Below are 25,672 nucleotides of genomic sequence, written 5' to 3'. Positions count from 1 at the left end.
GAAAATACTGCACTATCTTAACTTTGAAAATATTGAAATTAAACTGTTTCAAGCAGAATAGTTCGATGTATTCTTGTTGAAGCAGGAACATGCAAATAACTTTAAGCAATGATAGAATTGGATATCACTCCAGAATACATGGATACCTAAGGTAAGTTAATACATTACTACAAGCTGAATTACTTTCTTTAAACTCCCAAGCTTACGTCTGTGGCTCTTAACTCCTCCTCCACAAACTGTGGTGTCCTTTCTAAAGATAGGTCATTTTGTTGATCCCCTACACCCTACTCACTGCTGATTCCTTACATTCTATGTGCCAATTATGTAGCTGTTGTGACCAGAGCAGAATTTAGGAAGACTCTAAGGAAGAACTTTTTAAGTATTTCAAATACTTTTAAAAGTGACTGTTGTTCAGTAATGTATTTGTAAATATATTTGCATTTCATTTGCTGTAGGTATAGGCTGGAAAAGAGAGCCAAATGCAGAGATCTGCAGAGATCTCACCATCTGCTAACTGTACTTAGCAGTAATTGTAATAGTAATAATAATGCTTTCAAAAACTAACTGCATTTTGTTGCCAAGAGATAACTATTTGAAATAATGTAACATTTCTATTTCTCTGTTGTTTGTTTTTTTTTGTTTTGTTTTTGCATAGCAGAGCCAGTTTTTATGAGGTATATTGTGTTTATGGGATCTCATTTGATTTCAGTGCCCTTAGCAGCAAATGTAAGTTTTAGAACCCATGCATTGGTTACATGCACTCTTTGGTGACAAAGAACCAAATGCAATAGTGAGTAACTCTTGTCTTATGTTTGTCTTTTTTTGTTTTAATGAGTTCTGAAAATTATAGGTATATAATTCTTAATTCCTAGAGATACCTTGTTGAGATACCCAGGGTTATATCATAGAATCTTTCAGGTTGGAAAAGACCCTTGGGGTCATGTCCAACCATCATCCCTACTCTACAAAGTTCTTCCTGAAACCATATGGATTTATGTGGCTTGATTTATCTATATGCCAGTGTGACACATTTATTCATGCTTCGTGTAAGTTAAGTGGTCCACAACACACAAGTGTGCCACTATGTTGAAACAGATGTGTTACCCAGCAGGTACCAATGCATATACTACATGATTCCACAAAAAGCTGAAACTTGCAAACTTTCTTCATGAGTGTGCAATGGACAGTTCTGAACTGTGCCTATTCCTTTATAGGATCTGATAATACTAAACGGATGGTGTTCAGAAGTCATTTGTCCCAAACATTCTGAAAAAAACCCCTATTCTTCTGTTAAGCTAAACTTTCCTATTGTTTAAGGGAAATTCAAAGTAAGTATTCTAGTGTTTTTAAAAGCAATTCTAAACTTGCTTATGACTGTTGCTTGCGTGTTGGTGACTCCAGTGTGTTTAAAAGCAGTCTTATAAACAACTTATTGTCCATGTGAAGCCACTTCTTGTTTTTTCTGACATTTAATTGCATGACTTCAGAGTGAAATAATTTACTTCTGTACAGAATGCTGTTATTTTATGATTAATATGGTGGTTGTTCTGATGGGTGCTCTGATACGAGGCCCTGATTCACCAAAGAATCAAAAGATCTGTGTAAGAGCTATTGGAATGCAGTTAATTTGCAATTTCTTTAGAAACTAAAGAGGCATTCAGTTTTATTGGACAGGGAAAAATATGAAGTGCCAGCTTTTGCTAAACTTGAACCTTGCTGATTTTAGTGAGATACCTTTACTTTGAGTGAGAAACTTTTACAGGTATCACTAGGGCTGAACATTACTTTGTCAGGCATCACGGACAGTTTACATGGCTTTATCTAAAAACAATTAAATGTATTCAGTCTTTGACAATTGCTGCTCTCTAAGAACATGCCGGTTAAGAATTAAAGAGACTTAAATTTAAATTTAAAATTTAAAATTTCTTTTGGTAACGCTACAGATAATATTTTATAGTGATGTGCCTTGGACCAATTAAGAGGGGAGCTCTGTAATGCTAGTACATGCACTAAGAACATGAAGCTAAACTAAACGACTTGAACAGCTGTCAGCAGCAGCATGTGGGAAGACAATGTAGAGGTTTAGATGTAGTGGTGATAGTAAAATTTTCGAGTAAATAAGGTTAGCTCAGTGCAGATTGAATATATTGAAAGAAAATCAGAGAATTTTAGGTTGGAAGGGATCTCAAGGATCATCTGGTTCAACCCTTTTAATATTGATATATATGATACATCTCAGCACCCCACCAAGCTGAGACTTAAAACTTTTGAAAGTGGGGGAATCCCCTGGGAGACCATTCCAATCTCTGGCTGTCCTCACAGTGAAAAATTTTCCTCTTGTGTTCCAGCAGATTCTTGCCAGCAGCAACTTGTGCCCATTGCCCCTGGTCTTGCACGTGTGCCTCCTTTTAAATAAGTAGTCTCCATCTTATTTGTAGGTTCCCTTTAGATATTGGAACTTCATAATTAGGTCTCCCCTAAGCCTTCTCATTGCTGAACAAACAAAATCTTTTCAGCCTTTCCTTGTATGTCAGGTTCTGTAGTCCTCTGATCATCCTCGTGGCTCTTCTCTGGACCCTCTTTAGCCTGTCTGCATCCTTTTTGTACAGCAGGGACCAAAACTGAACACAATACTCCAGGTGTGGTCTGACAACTGCTGAGTAGAGTGGGATGATGACTTCTTTGTCTCTGCTGGTGATGCCCTTGTTGATACAACCCAGCATCCTGTTGGCTTTCTTTGCTGCAGCAGTACACTGTTTGCTTATGTTGAGCATGTTGTCCACCAAGACTTCTAGGTCCCTTTCTACAAGGGAGCTCTCCAGTGCTCCCCGCCCACTGCACAGACCACTTGTCCAGGCCATGCTGAGTTGGTGTTTGGAGAAGGGATACTGTGGGGTACTGTATCCAAATCCTTGAAAAAATCTAAATAGACCATGTCCACTGCTCATCCTGCATCACCTGTGTGGGTTACTTTGGCATTGAAGGCAATCAGGTTTGTTAGGCACAATTTGCCCCTGTGTTAGCTTTTCCCAGACACGTGTTTTAATTGAACTGTGATAGTCCCCAGGAGGATTTGCTCCACATGCTTCCCAGGGACTGAAATGGAAATTGAAAAACTGAAACGATAACTTTACCATCATAATAAAATATGTAAATAACATGGTTTCTTTTCAGATGTGCTGATGACCAAGAAACAAACTGAGATAGAAGTTTAAAGGGTAAAATTAGCAACTGATAAGCTCTTAATGAAATCTTTAGTATTTGCTTGCTTTTTCCACTACTTTTTCTCTCCAAGGTTTCTATTTAATTATAAAAGCATTCATATACTCCCTGACATATATATGCTCATTTTGTTGCACTATGAATAGGATACAGGCTTATAATACCTTTCCTAATAAACACGAAGGATAGACTCTGAAATTGTATTTTGGCAACAAACCGGCAGCAAAACATGACTTATTTTATGTAAACTTTAAATAATATTTAAAAAGAATTGATTGCTTAGTACATCAACGCTAAGCTCCTTCTAGAACCTGTGCATCACAGCTGACAGTGATCCACACTCCAGTGAGATGCCTCAGCAAACATCAGATGCTTTTCTAAATTTTGGTATTGGACATCTCTGGAAGGCAGCGGGCATTAATGTGGTTGGGGAATGTTAGCATGGGGACTCTGATGATTGATAGTGGGACTGGTCTCTTAAGATTTAGTGGTTTTATCCCCTTCTTATTGAAGTTTCACGGACCCCTTGCCAGTAGTTTTGCCACAGGTTGGCACTGGAGGATGAAGGTTGAGCTTCTGGCCTTGGGAACAACTGGGAGAAACTGAAGTGAAGGAAGGCAAAGCAGGGTGTCTTTCTGAAGGTCTTTCCTTATGATCACAGTATCATGGAATCGTTCTGTTGGGAAAAGGCCTTTAAGATCATCAAGTCCAACCTTTAACTTAACTCTGCTGAGTCCAGTGCTAAACCATATACCATGTCTTTTAAACACCTCCAAGGACAATGATACAACCAATACTCTGGGCAGCCTCTTACAGTGTTTAATAACCTTTTCAGTGAATAAGTTTCTTCTAATGTCTAATCTAAACCTCCCCTGATGCAACTTCAGGCCATTCTCCTCCTGGCCACACTGTTCCTGGTACAAGCCAGTATGCTGTTGGATTCCTTGGCCGCCGGGGCACCTACCTGGGCTCATGTTCAGATGGGTTTTGACCAACACCCCCAAGTCCTTTTCTGCCATGTAGCTTTCCAGCCACTCTTCCCAAGTCTGTAGTGTTGCATGGGTTGTTATGACCTAAGTGCAGGATCCAGATCTTGGCCTTTTTAAACCTCATACAATTGGCCTCAGCACATCGATCCATCCTGTCCAGATCCTTCTGCATGACCTAATGAGATCTCTCTACTCATCCTAAGCTGCTTTCCCCTTTTTCCAAAGGAGGTTATCCTTTTTTTCCTAAGCCCCAGAAAAAGTTTCCTGTTTTGTGGGCGCTCTGCCCAGGGTTGTCTCCAAACATCACATCCTCCACAAGCCCATCTCTACTGACAAACAGCAGGTCCAGCAGGGCACCTTCCCAGTTGGTTCTCTCACCAGCAGTGTCAAAAAGTTATTTTCAACACACTCTAGGAACCTCTGGGACTGTCCTTTGCTGTATTATATTTCCAGCAGAAAACTGGGAAGTTGAAGTCTCCAATACTTGTCCAGTGAGGACAAGGGCAAGTGACAGAGAGAGTTCTTTCAGATGCCTGTATTTTGTGTGTCTCATCATCCTGGCTGGGCTGTCTACAACAGACTTCCACTCAACCCTATTGTCACTGCCATTAAGTTCCAGGCATTAATAACAATCCCTAATAAAAAGGCCACCCCACTGACTTTGCTTCCTTGGTTATCCCTTCTGAAGAGCTTGTAGCCATTGATTGCTGCGTTTACACTTGGGTCTTCGTTGCCACATGAATCTCCATCCCCTCCCTCCACTGAACCTGAACCAGCAGACTATAAGACCTTGCTTGCACACCATTCCTCAAATATTTGTATGCTGTCCTCAGGCTTGTTTCTAGCAAGCCCAGTTTTGTGTCCTTGCCCCCTCAAATCTAGTTTCAAGCTCTCTCAATGAGTTCTGCTAGTAGTTCTTGTTTCAGGATTCTTTTGCCCCACTGAGACAGGTGTATCCTGCCTGTTGCCAGCAGACTTGGTGTCATGTAAATCAACCCATGGTAAAAGCACCCAAAATCCTGCCAGTGACACCAGTCCTGGAGCCAGGTATTGATCTCTTGGCTCTTCCTGTTTATTCCCTCATCGATATGGAGGCACAGAGGAGAGTACCACCTGTGCTCCTGACCCCTTACCCAGTTGTCCTAAGGTACTGAAGTCTCTCTTCATTGCCTTTGGACTTCCTCCTGGTGCTTCATCACTGCCTACCTGAAAGATCAATAGTGGATAGCAAACTGAGAGATATACTAGAGAAGCGGCTTTTCTCTGAGTAACATTAACTTGAGTCTCAGGGAGGCAGCACATATCCCTATGAAGCAGGTCTGGCCTGCATGTGGAACCTTCTACTCTCTTCAGATCTGAGTCACTTATGACCATGATCTCCATTTTTTGTCTTTATCACAGAGGTTTTGATGCGTGGGTTGTGTGGTAATGCACAGAGGAAGGAAGGCTATGGTTTGCTAAAGGTATTCTGGCTGCCATCTACGTGTTGACCTTCACAGCACTGGTAAACCGAGGTAGTTCACAGCAGAATTCAGATGGGAACAGGGAATTCATTTTTAGGTTTTATGCTTGGTTTGGTATTTATGATTTTCTTTATTTTGTTCACATTGGTAGAGTTTTGTACTCTGCACATAACAGCAAAGAGACAGGGTGGGTTTTTTACTTCTGGAAGCCAAAACCAGAGCTGCAGCCAGTGTTCCAGGTTTTGCTTTCTTTTGTTCACAGCCAGAGTGAATAGCAAGTACATTTGTGCTGCCTTTCCTCTGTGATCAGCATCTTTTCTATGTCTGTGGTTTGCTTTTTTTTGCTTTTTTTTTTCCCCCTTCCTTTTTATGTAGTTTATATTGTTTACTCCTCCTTAAGAGAACTTCAGGGTGATTTTGAAGCAGTAATCCAAAATTGCACCCTGCTTTCATTTTAACAAAAAGAAATAGCAGTGGACATTTCTTCACTTTCTCTCCTTTTGTGTATCATCAGTGTGGATATAGTACAAGTCACTGAGTCAGGAAAATATTAAGGTTTGGAGTTCTTTTCTTGGAAAGACCCTGGGAACTTTCACATGCTCTAAATCAGATTGAACTGATAATTTACTTATGGAGCAACAAATATAGTGGCTAATTTTAATTTTGTTATTTGTGGAACATAGTATAGTTCTTGACATGGAGATGTCATGCTGCAAGCAGTGAGAAATATTAATTGCAGCCAGAGGAAGGATTGTGGCATAGTGGATGGAGCTGCCTGTCCTGACTCAAGCATTTGTTTTCCACCTCTGTTTTTAACCTGATAAGTGATATTAGGGAAGTTAATTAATTTCCTACTCTTTTTGTTTGTTTAGATTGCAAGGTCTTTTGTCCAGTTCTTTTTACTGTGCTTTGGTGCCTGTGGAATTCTTCAGTTGTTATAATATTACTATTTTTACCTGCAGAGTTTCTATCATGCTGTGACATTAAACTACCAGGGACTCAGTATTTGACATGGAATCTTGAAGAAACTTGGATATCCATCCTGCAAGGAGAAAGCTAGTAATACTATTCACAGCATGGTTTAATGTTGCATCTGCTCTTATGCAACTTCAGGCTGATGCCGAAGGGGACAGTTCTTCCGCTCTCATATCAGCCCCAAGGTGAGTTCAAGGCAAGCAGCTAGTTCAATAAAAAAACTTACTGCTTGGGAAGGAAAGCTGTATCAGATAACTACCCTGCCTGACTTGTCCTGTGACTGAGAAATTACTATATGTAACACAAGGGACAAAGAAGGAATGAGCAGCTGGAAGTAGGTGGGGAGAGTAGTGTTGTTTCTTTCAGCAACACGTAATAAATACACCATGTGAGACATAGCATGAAAACCTAGGCTTATTAAGACCTGCATTTTACAACCAGATTTTGAATGTAGCAGAAGAATGGCTTGTAATGGATGTGACAGCCTGACTTCAATTCTGCCAATGTTATTTGCTACTGCCACATAGTCTTCACTAGAAGTATTTTTTTCTATTACAACTTTATAATCATTCTTTCTGGTGAAGTGATGATCTTCGTGGTTTACAGTACAGTTTCAAGGCATATTTCTGATGCCTAAATATACCTTTGAATGTATTTAATTTAAATTTTAATTTAAGTCCTCTTAATCTTGCAAATTGAGCTGACAGAGTTACTCTTTATGTGATATATTCTACAGACCTTGTATTCATAATTTCCCTTTTAAACTCTGTCAAGAAATTTTTCATCTTTCTTCTTGAAAATTACTTCTATAATTGGAGTTTATTCTTTGAAGGGCATCTTTCACCCACTGCCATTTCTCTTAAAAATTCATACATTAGGTTAGCTTGTATTCTTTGATCTCACTTTCTTTGTGAGTCTCATGTAATATGACCTTATGTTGAAGGACCTCTCTTTTCTTCTCGCCTTGCCCTAAGTGTCAGTGAAATGGATAGCGAGTGAGATGGAGGAAGAGAGAAGTGACATGGTAAAATTGTTTTGAAAAAATTGAGTGGCTAACTTGTCAAGGAGTTCTTCTGCAGAGCCCACACAGGCTTGAGAGGATGGGAATATTTCCTATGGGCGAGGTTGCTGAGTAAATTCAGCTAAGGAAGGGGAACAGTTCAACAGCTCAAAAAGCGAGTGTGCCTCTGGGAACACAGCAGCACAACAGGGACTCTGGCTCTCTAGCTGTCTGTATGACTGGCCCAGCCAATGATGTTGCTGAAATTTCACATCTGTTATTTCTTACTGCCCACTTTTCTGGCAACAGCCAATCTTCATTTTTTCCACTATAGACAGCTGCTGGAACTAAAAAGAGCTTGAGCTCATTTTCAGATGTGACTAATAGGCTATGTTTTACCTTTCTTTTTCCCCTCTGTTCTTTCTGCCACATACTACAGCACACTGACTTAATTCAAAAGTGTAGAACCTGTGAGTTGTTCTCTATAGATGTGTCTGAAGATAAGCAGACATGTTTGTCTGTGCATACAAATGATTTTTTTAGAAACAGAGTCATGGTAAAGTCTGGGAATCTCAAGAAAGAGGCTGTCAGTGCAAGAACAAATCTGTATGATTGAGATGAACCAATTGTCAGGCATCATCAGGATAATCACTGAAACCTGCTTTCTGCTCTGGCTGTGTTTAAGGTTACCCTATGCAGAAAGCAGAGCAGTACACAGAGCTCAATGGTGAAGCCAAGTACTTTATGTCCAGTAGAACTGAACTGCTAGGAAGAATAATTCCTTTTAATTTCTTGAGGCTGACTTACTTTTTTTGTCTATGTCCCACAGAAGAATTCTCTTATATTCTTTTAGCCCTCTCCAGCCTAAGCTATTGGAGCAGTTAGGTTAGTTTCCAAAGCTATTAGAAGGAAGGAGATGGAGATACTAGGGCCTCTAAGCAAGCTTGCAACTAACCTGTTAGCTTTTCAAGCTTGTGTGTTGAAACACGTTGAGGAATTTAAGCATGAGAAAACCATATGCATTTTTTTCCTCAATAATTTGTGCAGGCAGACTGTGGAAAAAACATTCAGTGATAGTTATGAACTGAGAACTGGGATGCCTGGTGAACAAATGCTACTAACTGAACATTTTACAAATGCCAAGGCCAAGGAACTACTAAAATTCCTATTTCATCAATAGAGATGTAACTTAATCACTGACATGTACTGATACATGTGGTCAGGAATCCCTGGCACTCCAATCCTACCTATGGTCTGATCATGCTGCAGCAGTTCTGCATATGGGCACTACTTCCCTTGTAGCTCTCTGCAAGGTAATATGGAAGGACTTAGAAACAATTAGTAAATAAAAGTGATTTTACAACAGTAAAAAAACAGAATATTATTCACTTTGAGTGCAACAGGGTAAATGGGAGGAATGGATGGGAGGAGAGGAACGAACATATCTGACCCAATGGTAAATGTTACATGCTATACATACCTCCTAAAAATGCTCTAAGATACCCATGAAAAATGTCTTTAAATTAGTATCTTATTGTTCTGAAAGACTGAATGGTATTCTGGTGAAACAGTTAATATTCCTGATAAAAACAGATATTGCTGTAATTGAAAGAAATTGCTATTCCAAAGGTAGGCTTGGTAATTTTCTTTCATTTTGCAATTTTTATATAACTTTTTTTCCTTAAAGCAGAACAGTTTTGTCAAGTTGGTAAAAGTTTGCAATTGTCCTTTACTTGATGATTTTTAAATCCACCTCTTAGATAAATAGTACAGGAATGTAAATATTTTCATAGAGATTCTTCTGTGAGTAAAACCTAATGCAGCAGAAAATGAAAAAGTTTATAGTCTCTACAGATTTTTAGATGAGGAAAAAATCCATCCCTGCAGATAATTATTTTTTTCTGTGTATTGGAAAAGTTGAGGCTGAGGAGAATAAAAAAAAATTCTTTGCTAGAGATGTTGAAAACATCCCTTGAAATCCAACTACTTTTCCAGATTGCGCTGAGCATATTTCTCTCTCTGAAATTGGATACCATACATATCCTCTCCTGAAGCTGTCAAATCCGTTAGGAGTATAATAGTAAAGCACTCTTGCATGCGTGTATGTCAAGACAACATTATATGGAATGCAGTTGAAGCATTTATAGGTCTGTCTCCATGGCATTCTCATTAGTCCATTGTCTGATGGCTGGTTATCAAGCTGGTTTTGTTTGTTATTGAATTAAATTTTTGGGGTGAGTGTTTTTCTCCTGGCAGCTGGAGGGACAGCATCTCAAAGGTTCTGCTAGCAACTAATGCTTGTGAAGTGCAGAGGGGATGGTGCTTAGTCCCAGTGAAGAATTTCTTCCTAATGTCTAATCTAAATCTACCCACTTCCAGTTCAAAGCCATTATCTCCACTAGTCAATGAGGACTAGGTTAGAGATCAGTTATGCAAATTGAATATACACAAGTCTATGGGCCCTGATGGGACACACCCAAGAATGTTGAGAGAGCTGCTGATGCTAACACCCCACCACTCTCCGTCAAATTCAAGAGATCATGGCAAACAGCAGAGGTGCCTGAGGACTGCAGGAAAGCCAATGTCACTCCAGGCTTCAAAAAGGGCATAAAAAGAATGGGTAGATTCAGGGAGACAAGTGGATATAGTCTTCCTTGACTTCAGCAAGGCTTTAGGTAGTCTCCCATAACATCGTCATGAGCAAGCTCAGGAACTGGCTGCACAATCGAGCCCAAAGAGTGGTGATCAGTGGTTCAGAGTCCAGCTGGAGCCCTGTGACTAGTGGAGTGCCCCCACAGATCAGTGCTGGGTCCAGACATGTTCAGTGTCTTTATCAATGGCCTTGATGATGGGACAAAGTGTCTTCTCAGCAATTTTGCTGATGACACAAAACCAGGACGGACTGTCTGATTCACCTGAAGGCTGTGTGAGCATTTAGCAAGATTTGGACAGCCTGGAGAGATGGGCCAAAAGGAACCTAATGGGATTCAACAAGAACAAGTGTAGAGTCCTGCACATGCTAAGGAATAACAAAATGCACCTGTACAGGTTAGGGGGTGATCCGCTAGAGAGAAGCCCCATGGAGAGGGGCCTTGGAGTCCTGGTGGGCAAGTTATCCATGGGAGAGCAATGTGGCCAAGAAGGCCAATGGTATCCTGAGGAGCATTAAGAAGAGCATGTCCAGCAGGTCAAGAGAGGTTCTGCACCCCCTCTACTCTGCCCTAGTGAGAGGGCAGATAGAATATTGCATCTACTTCTGGGCTCCCCAGTTCAAGAGGGACAAGGATTTACTTGTGAGAGTACAATGTAGGGCTATGAGGAGCACAAGTTCTACTTCCTCTACATAAGGAAGAATTTCTTTACTGTAAGGGTTACAGGCTCCCCAGAGAGGTTGTGGAGTTTCTTTTTCTGGAGAATTCCAAGACCCACCTGGATGCATTTCTGAGTGACCTGCCAAGGTTTTGGTCCTTCTCTGGCAGGGGAGGTTGGACTTGATGATTTTAAGAGGTCCCTATGAATGGCAGCATAAGCTTAGAATATACCAAAAATGGGCCCTCCCAAGGTTTTCTATAGGACCGCTTCAGGCAGTGGATGTCTACTATGAAGTCTCCCTGGAGGCTTCTCTTCTCCAGGCTGAACAACCCCAAATGTCTCAGCCTGTCTTTTAGAAGAAGTATTCTGTCTCTCTGATTATTTTTGTTGTCCTCCTGGATTTTCTTGAACAGGTTCATGTCTTTGTGTTGGGAACCTCAGACATGGACACAGCACTACAGCTGGGATATCACAAGAGTGGAGTAGAGGGGGAGAGTCACCTCTGTTGACCTGCTGGCCATGCTTCTTTTTGATGCATCCTAGGATACTTTGGCTTTCTGGGCTGCAGGTGCACATGTCTGGGTGATGTTGAGCTTCCCATCAACCAGCTCCCCCACGTCCTGCTCTTCAGGCCCACTCTCAATCCATTCTCCATCCAGGCTGTATTTGTACTTTGGATTGCCCCAGCCCACATACAGAACCTTGCACTTGGCCTTGTTGACCTTCATGAGATTGTCATGGGCTCACCTGTCAGGCATGTCAAGGTCCTTCTGGATGGCCTTCCTTCCCTCCAGTGTGTCATCAACATCACACAGCTCAGTGTCAGTGGTAAATGTTCTGAGAGTGCACTCAATTCCACCCTCTGTGTCACTGACACAGATGTTGAACAGCACCAGTTTCAGTAGTGATCCTTGAGGAATGCCACTCATCACTGATCTGTATTTGGACATCCAGCCCCTCATCATCCCAAGTTGGAGTTCCATGGATTCCAGATGGACACTGATGTAACTGGCAACACCCCCTCCTCTTCTCTCCACCCTGTCATTCCTAAAGAGCTTGTATCCATCTATTCATTCACATGCTCCAGTCACAGGAGTCATCCCACCACATCTCCATGATGCCAGTGACATGTTTTGTGACAATCTGAAAGATCACTGTGTTCTAGGTCTGAATGTAGCTTGTTTTCACTCATGTCAGCCCTATATTTTTACACTCTTATAGTGGTCTGTGTTCACTGCTGTGCCTGTAGCAGCTCACCTGTCACCCCTATTAATGAACCATTGCAGTTATATTTATTGTGCCAGCAGGGAGCAGGGTGTTCATGATGAATCAGGATCTTTCTCTGTTCCATCTTGTTTATGCTATACACTCTAGGTGGGACAGAAATGGAAGTGAGGTAAATATGTAAATAAAAACTCAGAGAAAATAGAGTAGCTTCTTAAAGCATTCAAGGTCTTCAGGTGAACACCCTTATTAACCTGAAATGATGTTAAATGACTTTCCATGAGATGATTGTTTAACAGAGCTCTGACTTACAAGCTATTTCTGAGCCCAAAGATGCAAACAAATCCTTTGTGCTGCTTTCAACTGTAGCTGGAAGGACAGATGAAATCTCAGGATTTTGTACCTATAGAAAACCAGTCACAAGTCTTGGATGTTTCCAGGTATTTAGTCTAAAAAGAAACCTAGTTACATTTTCACACTTCTAATAATTTTACCTGTTGGAGTATCGAACAGTGCTACATACTGTGAGCAGCATTCAAGTGCTGACTGAGTTTGATTCAGAATGATTATGAAGTGTAATTAATATACATTTAAAGTGTTCTGCAGTCATCAGAGAAAAGGAATTATTTAGCTGATGAATTCTTGGCTGACATTATGGAATGTATTAAGAGGTGTCTGTAATTGTGCTGGTCTAAGAAAACATCCAGAAAGGGGAGGTGGAGGGGAGGAGAGAAGAAAATTCCAGATTTATAGACTTTCTTGATACACTGGAAAACAGAAGAGTTTCTGCATTCACTTATGTGTACCAAAGTCTCAACTTACCTGTACGAAGTATTTTATGTTTCAGAAGTTGACTTTGTGTAATTTCATAAAGGCTGGTGAAAATCAGAGGAGCAGATTAAGAAAGTGATGAATAGCAAACAAAACAGTTAAAAAACAAAAAGCCAGTGGCTAGAGAGTTCTTAAGTAAAGGCTGAAAGCTGTTTATTCCCTGGCTCCCATAAGGTAAATTACACTTGTTCCTCCCACAGTATAACATGGGAGCTGGTAAACAATTGTGTGTCCAGATGAAGATATATATAATATTAGAGTATTGCAAGAGCTTCTGAGGAAGTTCCACAAAGCTTATGGTGGTGTCACCTCAGTACAGAGTTGTGTCCAGCTGCTTAAGTTGGCTAGAAAACCTAGAAGAAGGTCCAAATCAGAAATGCTTCAAAAAGTGTTTCATTAAGTAATTTAAAATCTTGACTGTTGAAAGCTTTCTCAGGCTGTGAGATGTTTGAGTGCAGAGATTTACAAAACTTATGATGAAGTGTTAGTTCCTCTCCTTATGATGGATGCTGATTATACAGAAGATATTACAGCTCCTGCTCTTCAAACCCTTATGGACATTGCTTAGGTGTATGAGAATTCCTTCTAAAAATGTGGATCTCCTTTTACTGCACAGAAAGAGAAATCCACAAGTGTCTGTGGAAATGAGACTGGAACCAATTGGATATTGCTTTATTTTCACTTTTTAGTTATTTCTACTAAGTATTTTGCTTAAGGAAAGAGCTGAGTTTTCTCAACTGTTGCCTTAATTCCCTTTTTGTATTTTTAATCTAAACATTTGATTCCTTTGATTCCTTTTTTTTTTTTTCATTCTTAATACAGGCAAATTAAAAATTGCCAGCTGTCTTAAATATTGTACAAAAATTCAGTCACCATTTTGAACATTTCACTCCATATTTAGCATTATTGTAGTCTTCCTTCAGAAGTATTAAATTTACTGACTAGAGAACTAGAAGTTTTTACCCCCACCTCACAATCACTTTTGTGACATAGCAGCTGATAAGCTCTTAGAGCTCAACCCATTTCCTGAGGCCATCAACTCCCTCTAGGATTTTTTTCTCACAGCTTAATAACTGGATTTTGGTGAGAGCCATTGATCCAGATGCAGTCCATTTGTTGTGCTAACAGCCCAGCAGTGGTATGTAAGATTTCCTTTCCCCTTTGCCTCTTGCAGCAACAGGTTCAATTGTTACAGGCTCATAGGAACCAAGGAGATTAACAGATGTTAAAGGGAGACTGTTTCAGGTCTTGGTGGGAAGCAGTAATTTGAGAAGACTTGTGTAAGGGCTTGCTGACACCTAGGTGATAAGTGTGTGGCTTTGAGGATATGAGTGCCATGAAAATTGCTTTAATTTTCTCCCCTGTTTGCTGAGGCCAGATGCTTGATGAGGCCAACAGCCATAGCACAATTTTACTTATTTTAGTAAGTTACTGTGTGCTCTAGAAACTCATTCCTGGTTCGATGTTTCCCTTACTGCATTAAGCCCCATGGAACCCTAAAATTTGTGCTTGCTTGGATCAATCTTGTGGAGAGAGTTTACTTTGGAATATTTTGGTTTTCATTGTTAGATGACAAATTAGTTAAAATGTGGGACATCATAAAACTTTGGTCTACTTAATCCATTGTTGAAGCAGATTTGCTTCCTGATGAGTGCAGCCTGAGAGAAAGTCTTAATACTTTCTGTGTTAGAAATGAAGACAGGAAAAGTATTTTCATTTTCTTGTCTTATTTCTCTATTGACTTTAACTGTCTCAGTCATTGCTAGAATAGCTACAGACTTTAGACAAGGATTAGGTTTATGTGAACACTGAAAGGTAATTTGTTTGTGGCAGTTGTTTTTCAAAAACTAAGTAACAGTTTTGAGGATATTCAAATGCCAAATTGTAAAATTTGAAAGTACATTTGTATTGCAAGAGCTTGTATGCTTTCCCTTTCCCCTTTAGTTAGGCAATGTTGAGTTTTACATGACTACTTGCATCTTGAATAGCATTTGCATGGTCTCGAAATCATAAAACAGAACAACAATTTTCAACAGGAGAGACCAATGTTGTTTTATTGCTGATACTATTAATTAAATTTATTTGGCTGATAAAGGGGAAAAATAAAGAGACATAAAATGTGGCTTCATCTGTGTTTTTGTGGATTTTTTACTTGTTCCAGTTTATTTGTGAGTGAAATGTTGTACCGTTGCTATTATAAGTTTCCAATAAACAAATACTTGTTTTTCTCTGAAACAAAAAACAGGGAGTTCTCTCATTAGTGAATGTACATGTTGTAATTTATTTATGTATGGGGATCTTAGTGCACTGAAAAGAACTGTCACAATCACTTACTTTTTGTGCAAAAAAATCTGATACTTTCTTCACATGTGACCAAAGGTGTCACCTGCATGCTTCATGTAAAAAGGCAGATTCCTTTCCCCTGCACCACAGTAATGAAATTGTACAATGTAGTTACGGGCACTTCTGCTAAGATTCCTAAATGTATGACTCAAGGAAACACCAGATATGACTCACAGTAAAATCACAAGAGCTGGAATCATCTTAGTTTCCCTTAGTTTTGATTGGTATCGGCTATAGTTTGCACATTTCTTCACAGGATCATGCTTGTTGATTCACTTAGCAGCATATTTTTGCGGTCTTATCTGTGCTAATAAAAAGGAAATTAATATCACCAGGAACTGTGCAGTGGTATTTTGGTGATGGAATTTTGTTTTCTGTGCCAGATGATGAAATTGTAAGTATTGATTTAAGTAATTATACCCATCCTTCACTAAGGGACAATATAAGTTGGACTGCATATTGGCATATAATACATTAAATAATGTGAGCCAGATCTTCATTCATTGGAAGCTGTTTCATTGTCAAATGCCATCTATTTAATAGAAAGATTATTTTCCAAAATCAGTCCATAAAACTGGGCTTTTTATAGTTAAATGATTATTTGCATTCCTGTCCATGAGAAATGAACGTTAGAATAGCAGGTTCTTAGATGAAGACAAAATGAGTCCATTTTTCACTTGAGTATAATCCATAGATCGGTTCCAGATCTGTGGCTGCTTGTGTGTCTGTGTTACTCCTGTTTCCTAACTGGCAAGGGGTGTCTGCTTTAAAAGTCCAGCAATCTTCAGCATGCCTAAATCAGTGAGAATTATATGAAGTTATGGCTTTTGTCAGATTTTCCAACCAGGGTGGCCTAATCCACTCAGGTTTTTAAGGCATTTTTAAAATGTTGGCTGTGTTCGAACTTGGAATAATCAGCACAACTGTAAGAGTCATTACATGATCCACCTGGATTTAGTGTTTGAAGTGAGAAAGAGCTGTGGCTTTTTCAAGAACTGTTCCTACGCTGTTTGTGTACATGCAATTAAGTTTAAATGGATGAGGGGTATCTCTGTATCCATAGTAATGCCAGCACACCTATGTCCAGAGTCCATTAGAAGGTAGGTGAAAAACCCCAATAGGCTTCAGTGAGTTGTGACTACAGCCTTGCCAACTGAGTATATGCAGAAAAACAGTTCCTCCTAAAAGGCTTGTCTAGAATTTACCAGAATTTGGCATTTTATTTGAAAAAGCCTGCAAAGAAGTTGTTGCTAGAATGCTATTAAGTACTTTTATTTCTTTCACCTCATTATATTATAGGCCTTTTTTCACCTCTATAAACCACAGGGTTAAAGGAGACCCAGAGAGAAATGTAACCAATATTATCCTCAGATGTTTTAGAAGTCTTGGAGAACATGACAGCAGAGATCACAAAAAGTATGTAAGACATTGGAACTTTTGTAATTACCCTAATTCTGTTCAGAACAAGAGCAATGTTCTTCTTTGGGAAATAAGTATATTTAGATGGAAAAATATGTTGTGTTGTGAACTGCTCCAACTTTGCTTTTTAAGTTCTTAGGTTTAGGTAGCTCAGAGCTTGTAACTCCATTTGTTTCTATTCTGATACAAGGAAGAAAAAGAGCTAGTCAATTGCAAATCTATCTTTAAAAGCCTTAAAATCTGATATTTCTGTGGCATAGTCTAAAACAAAGTCTGTTGAGTAAAGTGTTTATCATTTGATCTAAATTTATGATAATAGAATAGATGCTTGTGCCATGGACAAGTTATTTAAACAGTGATGGAATGGAGTTGGTTTGATGTTTGCTCAAGTGTGATGAAGTACTTACTGTAGTAAAGAACATACTATTTCAATTAAATGGATGGACAAGCCTTTGTGATCTGATTATTCTGATCATCCTTTGATAAAGGTCTAGACTGAGTTTTCCAGTTGCCACAGCATTTTGCTGACTTGAGCATGACGGCTTACAATTGCACAATACGGGTAGATGGCAGCTATTCTGATTAATTTACTGCCTTTATAACTTTCACAAGTTAGGATGTATTTTCCCAGATTGTTATGATCGTCTTTAATTCTCAAATGTAAGCATTAATTTCATCTAATTCCACTGTTAACTTCTAGCTAGGCAGAACTGCCTGCTTGCTCCTTTTAAAAGTTAAATTAAATTGTGCCCTGTTGTTCCAAGGGGGAGCTCAGCTTTTGGTACAGAACAATCATGTGTTGTCTTCTTGGACTTTCTAAGAGTACAAATGGTGAACAGGAGCTATGTTTTTGCAGAAAGAAAAGAGAAAAACTTTGGACACTAAATCACACAAACGTTTTTGCAAGTTGTATTCAGCATATTGAATACTACTGAATCAAGATTAGATTCCAGTCCTTTCTTTGCTGAGTGGAAAGCCTTACTCAGTGCCGTTCAGAGAAAAACATTCAGTGTTGCTCAGCTTCAGCCGTTGTAGGAATATCCTCTGGCACTTACAGTCTTGTAGAAACTATAAATTATGCAGCATCTGTCAGTGCACATTCTTCTAGCTCATAATTTTTTTTACTCATAGCTGCCGCCTTTAAAATGCAGAGTAGCTTCACACTGTTGTTTGTTGTTCTGTTACAAGCTGACATTTACATGTCACAAAAAAAAAAAAAATCAGTACTCAGACATTAATTTTTAGGACTGAAGAACAGTATGGAATTCCTTCTCTAAAAAAAGGTACTATTGTGACTCCACTGAGAGCAGAAACTGGAGAGGGGAGAGTGAAGCTTTATCTGTGAGTTAGAAGAGGTTCTTCCTGAAGTGAGTGATGGGTTTGTTTTTCTTTCTGATCCCAGATTTAATAAGAAAACAGTGGTTCTTGCAGAGTTTGTTGTATCAGTTTTTAAGTCTTAATGTTATTCCCTTTACATAAAAAAGAAAAAAAATTTTAGCTGAAAAAGGGAAGGAAAATAGAGAGGTGCTGAGAAAATGAGAGGCTGATAAATAATTCCTGTAACAATGGTTTGAATGCTGGTCACTAGCAAGTACACAACACTTGCCTAGAAAACTATATTGGGCCAAGGCTGTTTTGAAACGTGCTTTCATCAAATCTCTTTCCTAATTGCATGAAGTATTCTCCAAAGTAGTTTGCAGTTGTTCCAGCTTGCCATTTACCAGCTGATTCTGCATGCTGATGAATTTTTCCATAAACTTTCTTAAGAACTGGAACTTCATAAAACCAGCAATTTTCATGGGTGTATGCTACAGACTTTGACAAGAGTGGAGTTGCTGGTGCAAATAAAAGTCAGATTTATTTGCATTGAAACAGCTATCAGGGAAGTAGCTGGTCTTTATGTCAGCTGAAGGCCTTGAGTTGTGTCCTCTGATAATAGGTCAAGATCTTGGAATTCTTCTCTGTGTTTGAAGCTATTATTGTTAATTCTTGTGTGCTGGCTCTTGAAGAAAAGTTTGAATGATCTGTTTCCCATATGGACTATCACTTTTAGTTGTAGTGCATAGGTGTTTGGTTTTTTTAATTTTGTTTAATATCTTTTGGGATTGCTGTTTGAGTTTTTTTATTTAGTCTTTACAGAACAGAACTCAATTTTTTTTTTTTTTTTTTTTTTTTTTTTGCGGGAGCATGAATAGCTATCTTACAGACGAAAATATATTGTATGCTAGTGCTAAAAATCTCTAAAAGTACTTCCAAAAATCCTTCCTGTCACGTTGGTTGGAAAGCTGTGTCATATTTGTGCCTCATTACTGTGGTTTGATTTATATTGCCTAGTTGCAGCTAGATTTCTGGAGTTTTAGAAATGTTCATTCCATAAGGAAAAGTAGTAGTTCTTTGCTTAAAGAAAAAGGAAAAAATTCTGGCAGGAAGCAAGGAAGGCTGTAAATGCTGCATACATGGGACCTGTTTTTTGTGTGTACATCTTCATAAAATTGTCACTGAAAAATAACTGCCCCTTTGCATACTCAGAGGCCGTTGTCATGGGTTGCTCACTGGAATCAGTTTGAGACCTTGAAGAAAATGCAGCAGTCACTGAAGCTGGGCTCATCAGTCCAATCTGTTTTCTTTGATTATTTTTTTTTTTTAATAAGACAGGGCAGACAATATTAATTATTCAAGAGAACTTGGAAAATATTTTGATAAAAGGACTTGGTAGGATTTAATTTTATAATAAAATATGGTTTGAAAGTCTGGATGCGTGAATCATATGTCTTAGTTTCTCTTTTGTGTTCAAAAAACTTATTTGGAAAATAAAGTAGATGCCTTTGCTCTGGGGTAGTGTAGAACAGGATGGTCAGAAAAAAAGTAGGTCAAGTCTTTGTTGGGGTGAGTTTTCACTTAATTTTAATGTGATGAGTTGTGTATCCCAATTTGTCCTGTCAGATCTCATGCATTATGTCTCTGAAGCAGTGAGGGTTAACATCAGGCCAGGCCTCAGCTCCTGTAGGCATGCTGGTGGCATATCAACAGAGCATTGGGCTCTAGGAGAAGGCACTGCAGCCCAGTGGCTTGGCCACTGCTGTTGAGCATTTAGGGCTGCCTCTGGTATGTGAAAGTGATGTTTCATGATACGAAACCTTCTACAGTGGTTTTATTGAGTATGCTGTTGGTGTGCATGCTTGTCCATGCAATTCCTCTGTGAATATCAGAGGCTGCAGGGGAAAAAGTGTGAGGAATAAGACATTTTTAGATTGTCTCACTTCTGTAAACTTCCTGGTTGTTTGTATTAATTTTGGAGGAGACATCTGGAAACTCTGGCTCCAATTCTGTTAAAACTCAGCAGGCAGCTATTAGTGAACATACTGAGGGGAACATCTGCAGAAACCACACAACTGTTTCTGTGCCTCTCCTTGAGACCTTGCTTCTATGGCAATTTCACTTACAAGCTATCTGTTAAGACTTTGATGTGGAAGAGAAGAGAAGCAGATGTAAGATATGATCCTTCTGAGTTATTAGTGGGTATTACAAAGCAAGACAGATACAAGTGGTTTAGCAACTGTTTCCAGTTAACCATAACTTGTGTGAGTTGGTGGTGATGCTTAAATCCAGGGAGGGAAGAGTATGGGTTACCAATCCAATAATACAATGTAAATATTTGTTCAGAAGAAAAATTATTATGCAGAGCTTTATTCTTTGAGATTATAGTTCCCAAATATAGAATCACAATGATTATATTTAAAAAAAAATACTGAGAATTTGTTTTTTTAAGGCTAGGTGGTTATATCCTGCTTACATATAAGCTATCTGTATGATCTTTTCCAGGCAGTCAGTATCTTTATATTACATTTTTTCATCCACCTGCATGCTTTCTGCTTTCACCATGCTTATCTTTAAATAAAGCATAGCACATTTTCTCAATTTGTCTTGTTTTTCTCATCAGTTTGTCATCATTTTCCTTTGTTCTTCCAACTCCAGCCAACCTGGAACCATGTACTTCTTTTATCCTTAACTAAATGTTACAGATCTCAACAGTGAAGGGAAAGAACAACCAACAGGCAGTCTGAGTGATAGGGTGAGCTTCTGTAGTTGCTTCAGCCTGAGAGTGCTCCTGTGATGAGTTTTACAAAAGATCAGGTCAGCCAGCAGTAGCAGGACTTTTATTTGGAGGAAAATGTACATGATTACAAAGAAGTAACACCTTTGCTTGGAGGTCGAAAAGGTTTATTGCTGCTTTTCCAGAAGTTAACGCAGGATCTTTTTGAGAAGAGATACTGCAGTGGAAGTTTATTTCTTCTTAAGGATATGTGAGAGAGAAATGTTGATAGGCAGATAGGTTGAATATATGTGAGCCAAAATGTTGGGAGCATCCACTGGCAGAACATTCACAGCTTGTCTTGTCTTGCTGCCATTGTGGTTCAGTGGCCCATATTATTATTATGCTGATATACAAAGGTTGAACACACCCTTACAGAAGTGTATGTACAGCCTGTTTTTTTAATGCCTGGGAACTGAGTCTGCATTCTTCTGCCTTCCATATGTCTGCAGAAGTGTTCTCATATTAGCTATTGAAGTAGGTGATCTAAAGTTCTGATGAGCATGTCGAAGTTTTCCCCATTCTCAGAACTCTCTTTTTGGCTTTAAATGCAGTTTTCAACAACTTGCAAAACAGTATGAGAAAATTTAAATTAAACTTGCCTCCTTCCTACTAAAAAGAGAAATCTAGAATCAGCCTTTTATGTAAGAAGTTATTGTTGACTTGCCAAAAGGTGGTCTGAAAGATAGAGTTTTCCCTTGCTCTTAGGGTAACAGCAACTTTCATAAATGAGGAGCCTGTAGATTGCACTTCGTAGGGGAGATGCAAGTGGTAGGGAAGGGGGAGTTAAATAGAAGCATCCCTTTTCCCCTCCCTCTCAAATATTATAATTCTATAGATGGAAGTGATTAAGACAGAAATTGAAAAACGTAGATTAAAATGACAGTGAAACAACAGGAAAATCAATTCGATCTATACCTAAGGAGCTCAATAATTTTAGGAGAGGTACCAACAAAAAGGAGAATTAATTTTGAGCTATAAAGGTCATTAAGATACTCTTTTCCCTTTATCTTAAAAATTACACGTTTAACAACTTACTACACTACAGAAGAAATTTTATTCAGGCTGCTGTACATATTGTTCATATGTCACTTTTTTTTTTTCTTTTTGGCTCTGGGAAATTAGAGAGAATAAATTCTTTGCATATTCCAATTAAAGTGTGCCAGCAGTGCAGTAACTTCTGACTGAACTGAGTCCGTTTTCCATATCCAAATTTATTTCAAACATTTGTCAGTACCAGCTGATGGCTTCAGCTGAAGAATAATGAGTTGTTTTCAGCTTTGTGAATGGTGTTTTTCAGAATGCGGATGTTGGAAGCATTGAAATTCAACTTGCAAGAACTCTTCATAGCAAGAGCTGTCTCAAAAGGAGTTTTTGTGGGCTGGGTTTTTTTGTAAGTAGCCCACTATAATCTTTAATCCTGCAAAACAAAGTTTCATTGCTATAGACATAAAACCAGCACATTTGAATGCTTGTTATGTGAGCAAAGAGAATTTTAAATGAAGCATATTCTTATAGGCAGTTATGTGAATTATGCTGGTGTTACAAAAAAGAAAGCAAGGAATGCTCTTGTACTTTTCCTCGTTACTTACTGGTAGAGGCCTCTATTAAGGAAAATCAGGTGAATGGTTGAGAAAATACCCCAACTGTACTGTGTAAAGCTTCACTTTCACGTAGGATCTTACTCTCCTTGGGGATGCTAATGCATTAGCCTGGGATTTTCAGCATCAAATGGTACCTTAACGCATCCCAGAGCACTCCCCATGTTGCCATATGCTGTGCACAAAGATCATTCTTGCCAATTAGCTATACCCTACACAAGCCCCTCTATTGCTTTCAAGACTTTTTTTGCCAATTTGAATCTTCAGTATGTAATTACACTGTGAAAGGCCCTGAAGGACTGACCTCTGTCGTTTTCCTGGGTGATAGAAACAGGATTTCTTTTAGAGGACTTATTAACATATAGCTTAAGTTAGACAATATTATATCAATAATTGTGTTTGATTTTTGGTTGTTTTGAGATTTTTTGTTGCTGTTGTTGTTGAGGGGTTTTTTCTTTTTCTTTTTTTTTCCATTTTGGTGTTCTTTTTGTCAGTCTCAATGAATATATCAGTGCTGAAAGCTTTTACGAAATCTGCCTGGCAGTATAACTTATGATTAGGCCTGAGAGGTGAAGGCTGACTGAGTAGTGTATTTCATGTAAACAAGCACTTGGAATTATGAGTTAGGAAGGCAATGTCTCTGGCAAAGAGGCAATTTATGACATAGAGAAACTGAGACAATGCAAAAAATATCAAAGGCTGGAATATTTCATGCTCTGACTTGTAATTTTAATTGTTTTGGGGCTTTTGTTGTTCTCACATGCCAAGATAGCATCAAGAGCTGCTTTTAGCTACATTTTGAGTTAATTTGACAATCTTTTGTAATGCCTCTGAATACAGTTTCCTGAAATTAATTTCTTGCTTTTGGACTTTCTGAACTCTTCTAGGAACAAAAGTGACTTTTTGTCTGGTGCAATAAGGGGATCAGATTGAAGCCTGACTCAGATTTTTCTTACATCTATGATATATAAAATAAAAGATGGTTGGATGTGCTCTTTCCTATAAAGTATTCTGGGAAGTAGATTGAACACTTGAAATCCTGCCTCTGCTGCAATTTAGTGTAAACTTTTGCACATTTTTATTCAGTATTGTTAGATTGGGGTTCAGACCTATTTTAGCTGCAAAGTGTACATCCAGATCCCTCATGAAGAACAGTAATACAGATGGTTTTCTGATGGTTCTGGGCAGTCTTGGGGGAGGAATGGACTATAAGGATTGTTCTGTTGAATTTCAATGTCCTTCCCTCTCTTACCTCCAATTTCTTTGTTGAAATATATTTTGGGGGCATTACATGTTTTAGGATTTCAATTTTCAAATGAACCTGCTGGGCATCTAGCTTAGAATACAGTAGGGCTTCCAAACTATTCAGGACATATTTTCATGTTAGCTAAATCTTGTCATGACAAAATGCGTGTGCTAATGAGAAATTAGTTCTGAAAATAAATGGCAGTTGCACTGAATAGGTCATTACAAGAATTTGAACCATGTGATAAACACAGCTGAACCATTACATGTTTTGGTCAAATGGGCAGTGAAATCTATACTTCAGACTGTTGGAGTGAAATAATTTTGCTTGTCTCTTCACTTTACCACCTAACATTTTCACTAGACTGCTCACATGAAAATAATGTTTTTTATTGTGAAAATAATTGGGAAACTGACAGATAATTCACCAATAGATTAATGGGTAAAAGTTTTGTTTCAAATAAATTTTGATTCTCTGTTTCAAGATGAGTCTATAAACTTGCCCAGTCTGCAGTATCAAGCTTAATCACTCCTCCGGCACCTGCAGTACTGCAAGCAATGCAAATATTTGGAAATTCTAATTGTATAGGCCCTGTTACCTAGACCCTTTCATCTTTCTCAGAGAATTACCTGTCTGTTATCAGAAAACCAATTACTTCATTTAGTCTCAGCTCTTCCTGAAGGTAAAAAGGAAAAGATTATTTATTTATTTTTAATACACATTTACTAGCACTCTTATTATTTATTGGAAGCTGAATCCTGTTGCTCTCTTTACTGTGTGGGCTTATAGACACCTTTAGATGTACTTTGGTTTTATATACAATATGAGCTTGCAACATTTATTAAATTTTTAATTACATATCTTTTGCAGTTGGAACTTTAACGTGTAGTTGTTCACACTGGTTCTTTAAAACTCTGTGAGGATATAATTTCAATTTAGGATTAGTATAACCAACTTGTGACTGAGAGCAAAGGTATTTTTAATTATGTATGTAATAATAAAAGCACTGGGCACTTGACAGTCTAGAAAGAGATGCAGTTATATTTCACCTTACAGGAACTTAGAAAAGCTTCCAACAGAGGCCTCCTCATTATTCCTAACTCAGGATTTAGTGTCTGATATTCTAATATTGCAAGTGTTTTACTTCTGGAAAGCATCCTGCAACAAAATTGATGTCTTGAATATAAGAATAACAGGCTAAAACAAAGTATATTGCTGGAAACGGATGACTAAACCCACTGGAAGCTCATTCTTTGAGAGCTTGCCTGGGTAGTCTGTGCATATTTGGTGGTTTTGTTTTTTTAATGTGCACATGCAGCTGCAATTCCTAACTGTTCAGCTCCCTTGAGGAAATGAGCTTTGAGACAGGACTTGGAGGATAGTCACGGTAGATGAGGTCACGAAGAGAGTTTGGGCCAAAAAGGCCCTGAATGCAGAAGGGGAAGAATGTGATGCAAGAATATTTAATTCTTGCTGCAGACTGCTTGGTGTGTGGTGGAGTTCTTTCTGCTTTTCTTTTTCCCCACAGCACACAAGTCTGATCTATCAGCCAAAGCAATGAATGGTGCTAGTCTGTAGCTGAAGAGCAGTGTGGCAATCCCTCCCTGCTCCAGGACACTGCATCCTGCAGACCTGTGATGGAGACCCAGCTCTGTCTGGGAGGATCATGCAGAGGGGAAAGGTCACAGACAGATCTTTATGTCTGTGCAATAAGGACTGAACTGGAGGGAACCATTTGGGAAGTTAGGTTGTGCTTGTTCTGTAAGATCCAGACTGGTCAATAGCTTCATTTTTACAATTAGCATCCTTTCACTGAGCTATGGCATGGGGGAGTGACTCTTTAGGTCTCTCTGAAACTTTGGGGTATCTTGCTCAGCACCAGGGTTCTCCAATGGGTGTCTTCAGGCTGGTGAGATTACCAGGCTTCTGGTGTGCCATAAGCAGGATCACAGCA

At 38.8% G+C, this 25,672-nt stretch overlaps 1 long non-coding RNA gene across 1 annotated transcript in view; it reads left to right on the top strand.

Moving 5' to 3' along the window:
• LOC115599945 overlaps nt 1–25,672 on the top strand; it is a 98,890-nt gene that overhangs the window by 54,733 nt on the left and 18,485 nt on the right. The window lies entirely within an intron of this gene.

Source organism: Calypte anna, chromosome Z (genome assembly GCF_003957555.1).
Source record: "Calypte anna isolate BGI_N300 chromosome Z, bCalAnn1_v1.p, whole genome shotgun sequence".
Lineage (NCBI taxonomy): Eukaryota > Metazoa > Chordata > Aves > Apodiformes > Trochilidae > Calypte > Calypte anna.
Note: the sequence above shows the minus strand (reverse complement) of the source record. Positions and strands in the feature narration are given on the sequence as shown.